Below are 12,297 nucleotides of genomic sequence, written 5' to 3'. Positions count from 1 at the left end.
TACCAATAAGGACAAGTTCAGAAGATTCTTTTAATGATAACTTAAATATGTACTAAGAGTGACAACTTTAAAATATACAAGGTTATACAAGATTGGAAGCTACTATTAATGATAACATTAATGGGTACTAATTATAAAAATTGAGAATATACTATTATGGGTAAGTTTATGATATACTAATAATGACAAGTTTAATATAATGATACATTAAGAATACACTTATAATGACAAGTATAGAACATACTAATAATGACAAGCTTACAAAATACTGTTAATGATAACTTTAATATGTACTAATAATGGCAATAGTCACTACTAAAATATATTCTAAACTTGTTTATATTAGTACACATTAAAGTTATCATTAATAGTTCCTGTCGTTATAAGTATAGTCTATATTTGTCATTATTAGTACACATTATAGATACTAATTGTATTTTCACACTCTTCATTATTAGTATATTCTAAAAATCTTATTATTAGTACACATTAATGTTATCTTTAAAATACTTTCTAATCTTTTTTTATTATTACTACCTATAGTACCTTCTTTTCTTTGTAAATTTTCTTTGTATATTATTAGTTCATATTAACGTTATCATTATTAGTACCTTCTAAACTTATCTTTATTAGTATATTCTAAATTCTAAAATTTTCATAATTAGTACATATCATAATTAGCAATTATAGTAAAATCTCAACTTGTTATTATTCTTATATTCTAAACTTAACTTCTTATTATTACGTGCCATTATTAGTACACATTAAATATATCATTTAATAGGATCTTTTAAACATATTAATCTATATTTTAAACATGTCAATCAATATTAGTTTCTTCTAAACTTGTCATTATTTCTTATTCTAAAATTTTTATTATTTGTATATTATCAACTTTTCAGTATTAGTACACTCTAAAGTTATCATTAATAGTACTTTCTAAACCTGTCATTACTAGTACATTCTAAACTTGACATTATTTGTATGTTACAAAATTGTCATTACTAGCATATTCTAAATTTGTCATTATTAGAGCACATGCAATAGTACCTTCTAAAATTATCATTATTAGTATATTCTAAACTTGTTATTACTAGTACACATTAAAGTTATCATTAATAATACCTTCTAAACTTGTCATCATTAAAATATTGTAAATTTGTCCCTCTTAATACATATTATGTTGAAATTTTAGTTGCCATTGTTAGTATATTCTAAAAATATTTATTAGTACAAATCAAATTATTCAATATTCAAAGATATTTAATAGAACCTTCTAAATTTTTCATTATTAAATTATATTAAAGTTATGGGTGTTTTGATTATAGTACACATTGTATATATCATTAATAGTACAATCGACAATATCCATTACTAATATATCTTAAACTTCTATTAGTGCATATCAAAGTTATCATTAAAAGTATATTCTAAACATGTCATTACTAGTATTTTGTAAATTTTTCACTATTAGTACTCATTAAAGTAATTATTAGTACACATTAACATTAAAGATTTTACTTATAGTGCCTCCTGAACGCTATACGTTTTTTTTTTACTAAATTATCCATTTTATTATAAATTAATTGTTCATTAACATGTAAACTTGTCATATTCTAATTTTTTCATTATTATTTCACATAGATTTTATCTTTAATAGTGCTTTCCAAACTTGTCATTATTAGTATATTCTAAACTTCTCTAAACTTATCACTATTGATAGACATTAAAGTTATCCTTAATAGTACCTTCTAAATTTGGAATTATTAGCATATTCTAAGCTTGTCGTTATTAGTACAAGTTAACGTTATCAATTATAGTACCTTCTAAACTTACCCTTATTAGTAAATAGTACTTTGTTTATATAGTACACATTAAAGTTATCATTAACATTACCTTCTAAAAGTTGTCATTAAGGTATCTTCTGAACTTATCTTTACCTTATATTACAAAAATGTTATTATTAGTGTATTCTAAACTTGTCATTATTACCACATTAGTACATTAGGATATACAACATTAGGATATACTAATAATGGCATGTTTGGAAGATATAACGAATGATAACTTTTATATGATTAACTTTTATAATCACTAATGTGTGCTAATAATCACAGGTTTACAATATTACAATAATGACATGTTTAGGAGGTTATATTAATGATAATGTTAATATGTAGAAATAATGACACGTTTGAAATATATCAATAATGCTAATAATATAATTATAAAATAAAAATATAATTAAGGATAACTATAATAGGTACTAATAACTAGTTTTGAATATACCAAAAATGACATGTTTAGAAGAGACTACTAATGATAACTTTAATATGTACTAATACTCAGAATATATTATTATAACCAAGTTTAGAATATACTAATAATGATAAGGATACAAGGTTCTAGTAATGATAACTTTAATGTATACCAATAAGGTTTAGAATACCGAAGAGGGTATTACTAATTAGGTACTACTAATTTCAAGTGTTGAATATACCAATAATGACAAATTGAGATTGACAAGTTTAGAATAATGATAAACTCGGAATATATTATCATTACCAAGTTTAGAATATACTAATAATGATAAGGATACAAGGTCCTTGTAATAATAACTTTAATGTATACCAATAAAGTTTAGAATACCGAAGAAGATATGTTTATTATGTACTAATAATGAGGGTTTAGAACATAAAATTGACAAGCTTTAATAAGTACTAATAATGTCAAGTGTTGAATATACCAATAATGACAAATTGAGATTGAAAAGTTTAGAAGATACTAATAATATCATGGTAAAAATTGCTATTAAGGATAACTATAATACGTACTAATAATTAGTTTCGAATATACCAACAATGACATGTTTAGAAGACACTACTAATGATAACTTTAGAAGTTTAGAATATACTAATAATGACAAGTTTAGAATAATGATAAACTCAGAATATATTATTATTACCAAGTTTAGAATATACTAATAATGATAAGGTCCTAGTAATGATAACTTTAATGTATACCAATAAAGTTTAGAATATCGAAGAAGATGTTTAGCATGTACAAATAATGAGGGTTTAGAACAAAATTGACAAGCTTTAATAGGTACTAATAATTCCAAGTGTTGAATATACCAATAATGACAAATTTAGATTGACAAGTTTAGAAGATACTGTTAAAGATAACTTTAATTTATAGAAATAATGAGAAGTGTAGATTATACTAATAACGATAGGTTTACAAGGTTTACAAGGTTTAATGATAAGTTTAAGGTGCACTAATCATCACAAGTTTAGATTACAATAATGATGATTTTAGAATATACTAATAATGATAAGTTTATAATATACTAATAATGATAAGTTTAGAATATACTATTAATGAAAGATGAATATCCGAACATTGACAAAATTATAATGACAATTTTAATGTGTACTAATATTCACAGGTTTGCAATATTTTAATAATGGCATGTTTAGAAGGTTACATTAATAATAACGTTAATGCGTAGTAATAATGACATCTTTGATATATATTATAATGCAAGGTTTAGAAAATACTAATAATAGCATAGCAGAAGTTGCTATTAAAGGTAACTATAATACGTACAATTAGGATAATGATCAACTCGGAATATATCATTATTACCAAGTTTAGAATATACTAATAATAGTAATGTGTACTAATAATGACAAGTTTTAATGGGTACTTATAATGACAAGTGTTGAATATACCAATAATGACATATATAGAATATGCTAATAATGTCAGGTTTAGAATATACATGTAATGACAAGTTTAGAATATACTAATTTAGAAGGTATTACTAATGAAAAATTTAGTATGTACCAATAATAACGAGCTTAGAATATAAGAATCACAAGTTTAAAATAATGCCATAATTAGAGTATACTAATGACAAGCTTAGAAGATAATATCTATGATAACTTTAATGTGTAAAAGTTTAGATTTTATTGATAATGGCAAGTTTAGAAATTACTAAACATAACAATTTTAGAAGGTTCTATATATGATAACTATAATTTGTACTAATAATGACAAGTTTAGAATGTATTATATATAAAAACTTTAATATCTTCTAATAGTTAATGTTTGGTATATACTAATAATGGCACTATTAATGATAACTTTAATATGTACTAATAGTCACATGTTGTAAACATGTGACTATTATCACAATCTAAGGTTTAGAATGTGATGATGTTAATGTGTAGCAATAATGGCACGTTTGAATCATATTAATAATGCAAAATTTAGCTATTAATGCTAACTATAATACGTACTAATAATGATTAGTTTTGAAAAAAAAACTAACTATGTCATATTAAGAAGCCAGTAATAATGATAACTAGAACATATTAATAATGACAAGTTTTTAATAATTATAAACTTTGGAATATATTAGTATTGCCAAGTTTAGAATATACTAGTAATGATAAGCTTACAAGGTCCTAATAATGATAACTTTAATGTGTACTAATAATGACAAGTTTAGAATACCAAAGACATGACAAAGACATTATGTTTAGTATTTACTAATACTGATATATTTCAACTTTAGAAAATATTGTTTGTGTACTAATAATTAGGGTTTAGAACATACAAATATTGACAAGCTAATATTGACAATACTAATAACGAAAAAGTTAGAATATGCTAATAATGTCAGGTTTAGAATATACTTGTAATGGCAAGTTTAGTACTATTAATGATAAACTTAATGTGTACTAATAATAGCGAGTTTAGAATATACTAAGAATGACAAATTTAGAATAATGACATGTTTAGAATATACTATTATTAGACGATAATATTTATGATAACTTCACTCTGTACATGTTTAGTATATATTAATCATGACAACTTTAGAAGGTACTATATATTATAACTTTAATTTGTACTAATAATGAAATGTTTAGAGCATACTAATAATGACAAAGTAAAATGTACTATAAATGAAAACTTCCATGTCTTCTAATGATTGATGTTTGGGATATACAAGGTACTTAATGATCATTTTAATGTGTACTAATAACGACAAGCTTGAAATATGTGAATATTGACATCACTAAAAGAATATGCACTATATAACTTAGATATGTGTTAATGATAACAAGTGTAAAGGGTACTATTGATAAATTGAATGTGTACAAAAATGACAAATTTAGAAAGATAATATAAATGATAACTTTAATGTGCAGTTATAAAGACAAGTTTATAAGGTACTATTAATGTGTACAAGTTTAAAATACAAATAAGATAACAAATAAACAACAAAAAATAAAATAAAACAAATAAAATAACAAAAAATAACATATAAAATAAGAAGTTTAAAATACAGTAATAATGACAAGTTCAGAAAGTACTATTAATTTAATGTAATCCAATAATGACAAATTTAGAAAACACCAATAATGAGAAGTTTAAATTATACTAAAAAATAGATATTTAGAAGATTCTACGTATGATAACTTATATGGCAAATGGCAAATTATGACAAGTTTAGAATATACTAATAAAAAGTTAAGAAACTACTATTAATGATAACTTCAAGGTGTACTAATACTGTCAAGATTTTAATATATAAATAATCACAAGTTTGAAAGGTACAGTAAAAATGAATTAATGTAATGTTGAAAACTTTAGAATATATAAAAATGGCATGTTTAGAAGAAATTTTTAGAAGATAATATATACTGATAAAGACAATTTTAATATAATAATAATGACGATTTTAGAAGGTGCTAATATGTGCTAATGTGGTAATAATGACAAGTTTAAAATACTTGTGTAATATACAAGTAAAGTAAGTTTTTGTAATATACAAGTTCAGAAGGTACCTTAATGACAACTTTTAGAAGGTACTATTAATGATAACTTTAATGTGAAATGATGATGAAAAGTTTAGAATAAGACAAGTTTACATGTTAATGAAAAATTTAATTTATGATAACATTGGACAGTTTAGAAAAAAAGTATAGTGTTTAGCAGGTCCTATTGGTAAAATCTCTAATGTGTACTAATAATATGAGTAGTTTAGAATATACAAATAATGAACATTGTCGATAGTACTATTAATGATAAATATAATGTGTACTAATAATTAAGATTTTACAAAATTATATTTATAATAACTTTAACATGTTTTGATAATGACAATTTTAGAAGGTTCTATCAAATAGTTTTGATATGTACAAATATTGAATAATTTAGAATATGACAGCTAAAAACATACAAATAATTAGAAGTTTAGAAGGTATTCATTATAGATTTAATTTGTAATAATAATGACAACTATAGAATATCCTAATAGGGACAGATTTATAATATTCTAATTATGACAAGTTTAGAAGGTATTTTTAATGATAACTTTAATGTGTACTAATAAAATTAAGTTTCGAATATATTTTAATGACAAGTTTTTAACGACAATGATAACTTGACAAGTTTAGAATATACTAATAATTGCAAGTTAAAACAGTACTGTTAATGATTAGTGTAGAAGGTACATTTAATGACTAATTTTCACTGATAATAATTTCAGAACACACTAACAATAACAGGTTTAGAAAATACTAATAAAACCAAGATTAGTATGTACTAATGATGTCAAACTTGGAATATAGTGATAAGTAAAAGATTAGAAGATACTATTAGTAATAAGTTTACTAATAATGACGAATATACCAATAACGACATCTTTAGAATCTATGATAATAATGACAAGGTTTATTGACAACTTTAACATATACTAATATTACCAAGTTTAGAATATACTAATAATGATAAATTTGATATGAACAATTTATTAATGACAAGTATATACATACTAATAATGACAAGTTTAGAATATTCCAATGTAGATATGTTTAGAATATACGTACAATTAGAAATTTGGAAAGTACTATTAATGATAACTTTAATAATGGAAAGTATAGAACATTCTAATGATGACAAGTTTAAAAGGTACTATTAATGATATCTTTGATGGGTACTAATAATGACAAGTTTAGAATATTCCAATAATGACAGGTTTAGAAGATACTATCAATGATAACTAACAATGACGAGTTTAGAATATACTAATAATTACAAATTTAAAGGGTACTGTTAATGATAAGTTTCGAAGGTACTATTAATGACTGATTTTTAATAATGATAAATTTAGAACATATTAATTATATCAAGTTTAGAATGTTTAGAATATACTTAGAATATACTAGTTTAGAATATACTAATAATTACAAATTTAAAGGGTACTGTTAATGATAAGTTTCGAAGGTACTATTAATGACTGATTTTTAATAATGATAAATTTAGAACATATTAATTATATCAAGTTTAGAATGTTTAGAATATACTAGTTTAAATTATAATAATAATGACAAGGACAACTTTGATATATACTAATATTGCCAGGCTGAGAATATACTAATGATAACGTCCTATTAACGATATATTTAATATGATCTATTAATGACAAGTTTAGAACATACTAATAATGACAAGTTTAGATATACCAATAAAGACATATTTAGAATATACCAATATTGACATCTTTAGAATATACGTATAATGAGAATTCTAGAGTACTATTAATGATAACTTTAATGTGTACTAATAATGAAAAGTATAGAACCCTCTGATGATGAGAGGTTTAAAAGGTACTATTAATGATATCTTTGATGTGTACTAATTATGACAAATTTAGAATATTCTAATAATGACAGGTTTAGAAGATACTATTAATGATAACTAATAATGACGAGTTTAGAATATACTAAGAATTATTAGAATATACTAATAATGACATGTTTAGAATATACTAATGATTTTAGAAGTTTAGAAGGTATTTATGATAACGTCGATGTTTACTAATAATAAATTTAGAATATATCCTTAACAAGTACTGTTAATGAAAGGTTAGAATATATCCTTAACAAGTACTGTTATAATATATTTATATTCAATGTGTCATAATGTCATATGCAAAAGGTGCAATTTTTTGAAACTTTATTGCATACCAATAAAGAAAATTTTAGAGTTTTTGAATAATGAATAACAATAGCAGGTTAAGAATACAATAATAATGACTACTAATTAATGTTTTAATCATACTAATAATGACAAGTTAAAAAGGAATTATCAATGGAAACTTTCATATGTTCTAGTAATGACAAGTTAAAAATATACGGTTAATGACACCTTTTTGGGACAACTAATAAAAAAAAATGTAACGTACACTAATAATGATTATGGTATTAAAGAAAATTCTAACAAGTGCTATTAATGACAAGTTTACGATATACCAATAACGACAATTTCAATTTTAGAGTTTTTGAATAATAAATAACAATAGCAGGTTAAGAATACAATAATAATGACTACTAATTAATGTTTTAATCATACTAATAATGACAAGTTAAAAAGGAATTATCAATGGAAACTTTCATATGTTCTAGTAATGACAAGTTAAAGATATACGGTTGACACATTTTAGGGACAACTAATAAAAAAATGTAACGTACACTAATAATGATTATGGTATTAAAGATAATTCTAACAAGTGTTATTAATGACAAGTTTACTATATACCAATAACGACAAGTTCAGAAGATTCTTTTAATAATATGTACTAAGCGTGACAACTTTAAAATATACAAAGTTATACAAGTTTGGAAGCTACTATTAATGTGTACTAATTATGAAAGTTGAGAATATACTATTATGGGTAAGTTTATAATATACTAATTATGACAAGTTTAGAAAGTACTGTTAATGGTAAGTTTAATGTATAGTAATAATGATACGTTAAGAATATAATTATAATGACAAGTATAGAACATACTAATAATGACAAGTTTACAAGATACTGTTAATTATAGAACCTACTAATCATGATCAGATTAAAGTTGCTATCAATGATAACTTTAATGTGTACTATTAATGAAAAATTTAGAATATACTAATAATGAAATTTTAGAATATTCTATAAATGATAAGTTTAAGGGGACCCCCCGCCCAAAATATATTTTTCTGAAGGATCTTGCTGATTTTTTCTGTGTGATATCTAGGTCTGAGGAAACCTTCACAGCATGAGTTTTATTCAGATCTGACGAGTAGTTTTTTATTTTTTAATAAAAAACGTAAAAAATCCATATTTTTGGGCTTCTTTCAAATCCTATCTCCTCTTACAATTTTTATTCGATGTCTTTCATTTTACAGCAAAAGAATCTTCTACATTTATAAAAAAAAAATAGAAAGCTTTTTTAAAATCTTTGTTTAACGCCGAGGAAAAAAATATAAAAAAATTATAAAAAAAAAAAAAAATCCACAAAATTTTGACTTTGACACGTTATTAAAAAAAATTATTTAACATATGCAAAAAAACTCTCTATCTTATTTTTTGTCATTTATCTAGCTATTAATAGAGACCTCATATGCAGAAATGAGTGTTAAAGGTTTTTTTTCCTTAGTTTGACTAAATTTTACATTGGACCTCCTAAGACCCATTGAAAACAGGTTCCATTGTATTTCCATGATGATTTTACATCTTTCAAGTAACTCAGGCACTTTTTACCCTCTTACAGTGTAGGATATTATTCACTCAAAGTTAGGGTCTCATAAGCCGCCACCTCACTCTTGTCGCAAAGTTTGAGTTCTTGGTCTAGAATGACCCAGCAAGGTAGTCTGATTGCTGGGATTCAGCTCTCTTTCTTTTCTTGGGTTTCCTTTCTGGTGTTGGAACAGGCTCTTGCTGCATCAGGGACACTGTGAGATGGAAGGGAGAGAGCTGCTGGAGGGAGTACTAGTGGTGATGGCGGAGGTGGTGATAACAAAGTTGATGCTGGGGTTCTTTCTTTCTCCCCTTGAGTTGGATAGCTAATATCTTCAAATATCTTCATGGCTAATATCTTCAAATATCTTCATGGCTAATATCTTCAAATATCTCATCACTGAAAAATAGATGCGAATTTCACACGGCAAATTAGTGAATGCGGTAAGCTAACGTGTACATGTCCTTTACTTTGTAAGGCTCAGGCCGCCAGTCGTGCAGGCTGAACTTCCTCACACCACATGCCGGACGTGCATGCCGGACGTAAGAGAAAACTTTATGAGTGTATCAAACGCAAAAAAATAAGGTAAAATATGGTCAAAACGTATGTAAACAATGGTCGTGCGCAGCATGTGGCTGCCGAGGGAGGGAGGGTAGGCCCTTTAAACCCTTTAAAAATGGCGGTACGATAAAAACACTTTACCAGCATCTAGAGCAAGATCCCTACTATGTATTTATGCAATAAAAAAAATAGAATTTTTCTTAAATCTGACAAACTTGAATACTTGTTTAGAAAGCACTATTAATGATAACTCTAATATGTACTCATAATAAGGACAAGTTTAGAAGGTACTATTAATGATAACTTTAATATGCACTAATAATGGCATTTGTAGAAAATATTGATAATAACAAATATTAGAAAATATTATGAAAATTAAGAATATACTATTATGGGTAAGTTTATAATATACTAATAAGGACAGGTTTAGAAAGTACTATTAATGGTAAGTTTAATGTATAGTAATAATGATACGTTAAGAATATACTTATAATGACAAGTTTAGAACATACTAATAATGACAAGTTTACAAAATACTGTTCATGATAACTAATATAATTATAGAACATACTATTAATGATCAGATTAAAGATACTATTAATGATCATTCTAATGTGTACTTTCAATGACAAGTTTAGAATATACTAATTATAGTTTTAACATGTACTAATAAAAAAGTTTAAAAGGTATTTTGATATGGCAAGTTTACAATATACAAATGATATCAAGTCAAAAAAGTAATATTTGGAATAACCTTAATGTGTACTAATAATGACAAGTTTAGAATATGCTAATAATGGTGTTTAGAAAGTACTCTTAATGTGTACTATTAATACTAGAATATACAAGTAATGGCAAGTTTAGAAGATACTACTAATAATAACTTTAATATGTATCAATAATGACAGGTTTATAATGTACAAATAAAGAAAAGTTTAGAATACACTAATGCTGACAAGTTTGGAAGGTACTATAATTGAATTGTTTAATGTGTACTAATAATGACAAGTTTATAATGTACTAACAATGACAAATTAAGAAGGTGCTATTAACTATAACTTTAATGAGTCCTAATAATGACAAGATTGGAATATACTAGTAATGACATGTATGAAAGATAGAACGAATGATAACTTTAATATGTACTAATAATCACAGGTTTAGAATATACCTAAAATGACATTTAGAATATACTAAGATTGACAAGTTCAGAAGATACTGTTAGAGGTAACTTTAATGTTTAGAAATAATGACAAGTGTGGAATGTACTAATAACGATAAGTTTAGAAGGTTCTACTAATATTAACTTTATTTTGTACTAACAATAACAAGTTTAGCATATAAGTTTACAAGGTACTATTAATAATAACTTTAATGTGTATTAATAAAGACAACATTAATCCAATAATGACAGGTTTAGAATATAATGATAATGAGTTTAGAATATACTAATAATAATAAGTTTAGAATATACTAATAATGAAAGTTTAGAATATCCGAACAATGACAACTTTATAATGACAATCTTAGAGGCACTATTAATAATAACTTTAATGTGCACTAATAACACAGGGGAACACTTTTTCAGTAACTTTGAGTTGCATTGGATATTTTAACGGATTTTGAAAGAGTTTTAGGCGCTGATTTCAAATCTGAAATTAGGTTTTCTCAATTTGAGGTTAATGAAATTGTACATATGTGAACTTGCGTAAACCATGTATAAGCATTTTAACGTCCATATATATATATAGCTTCTAATATTTTGATCATTCTTCTTTTGTTTCAGTTCAAACATGGCTTCCAGAATGAGACATCATTGCAGAAACAAGCCTGATGCCTTCTGCTACATATGTGGATGCTACACACTCAATCGTCAGAGACGTAACATATCCTCGTTCGTCAAGCGTGCCTACAAGGCATATTTTGAAGTTCATCTTGGTGATCAAGACAAGCAATGGGCTCCTCATGTTGTGTGCCACAATTGTGAGGAAATGCTTCGAGACTGGACCAAAGGAAAACGCAAAGGTCTGCCTTTTGGAGTTCCAATGATTTGGCGCGAACCCACCAACCATGTAACTGACTGTTATTTCTGCATGGTAAACACAACGGGTGTTGGGAAGAAAAACCGACATAAGATTACATATCCGAATATTCCCTC

This window comes from Oratosquilla oratoria, chromosome 6 (assembly GCF_046742065.1).
Source record: "Oratosquilla oratoria isolate Oo_2021 chromosome 6, ASM4674206v1, whole genome shotgun sequence".
In the NCBI taxonomy this organism is placed as follows: Eukaryota; Metazoa; Arthropoda; class Malacostraca; order Stomatopoda; family Squillidae; genus Oratosquilla; species Oratosquilla oratoria.
Note: the sequence above shows the minus strand (reverse complement) of the source record.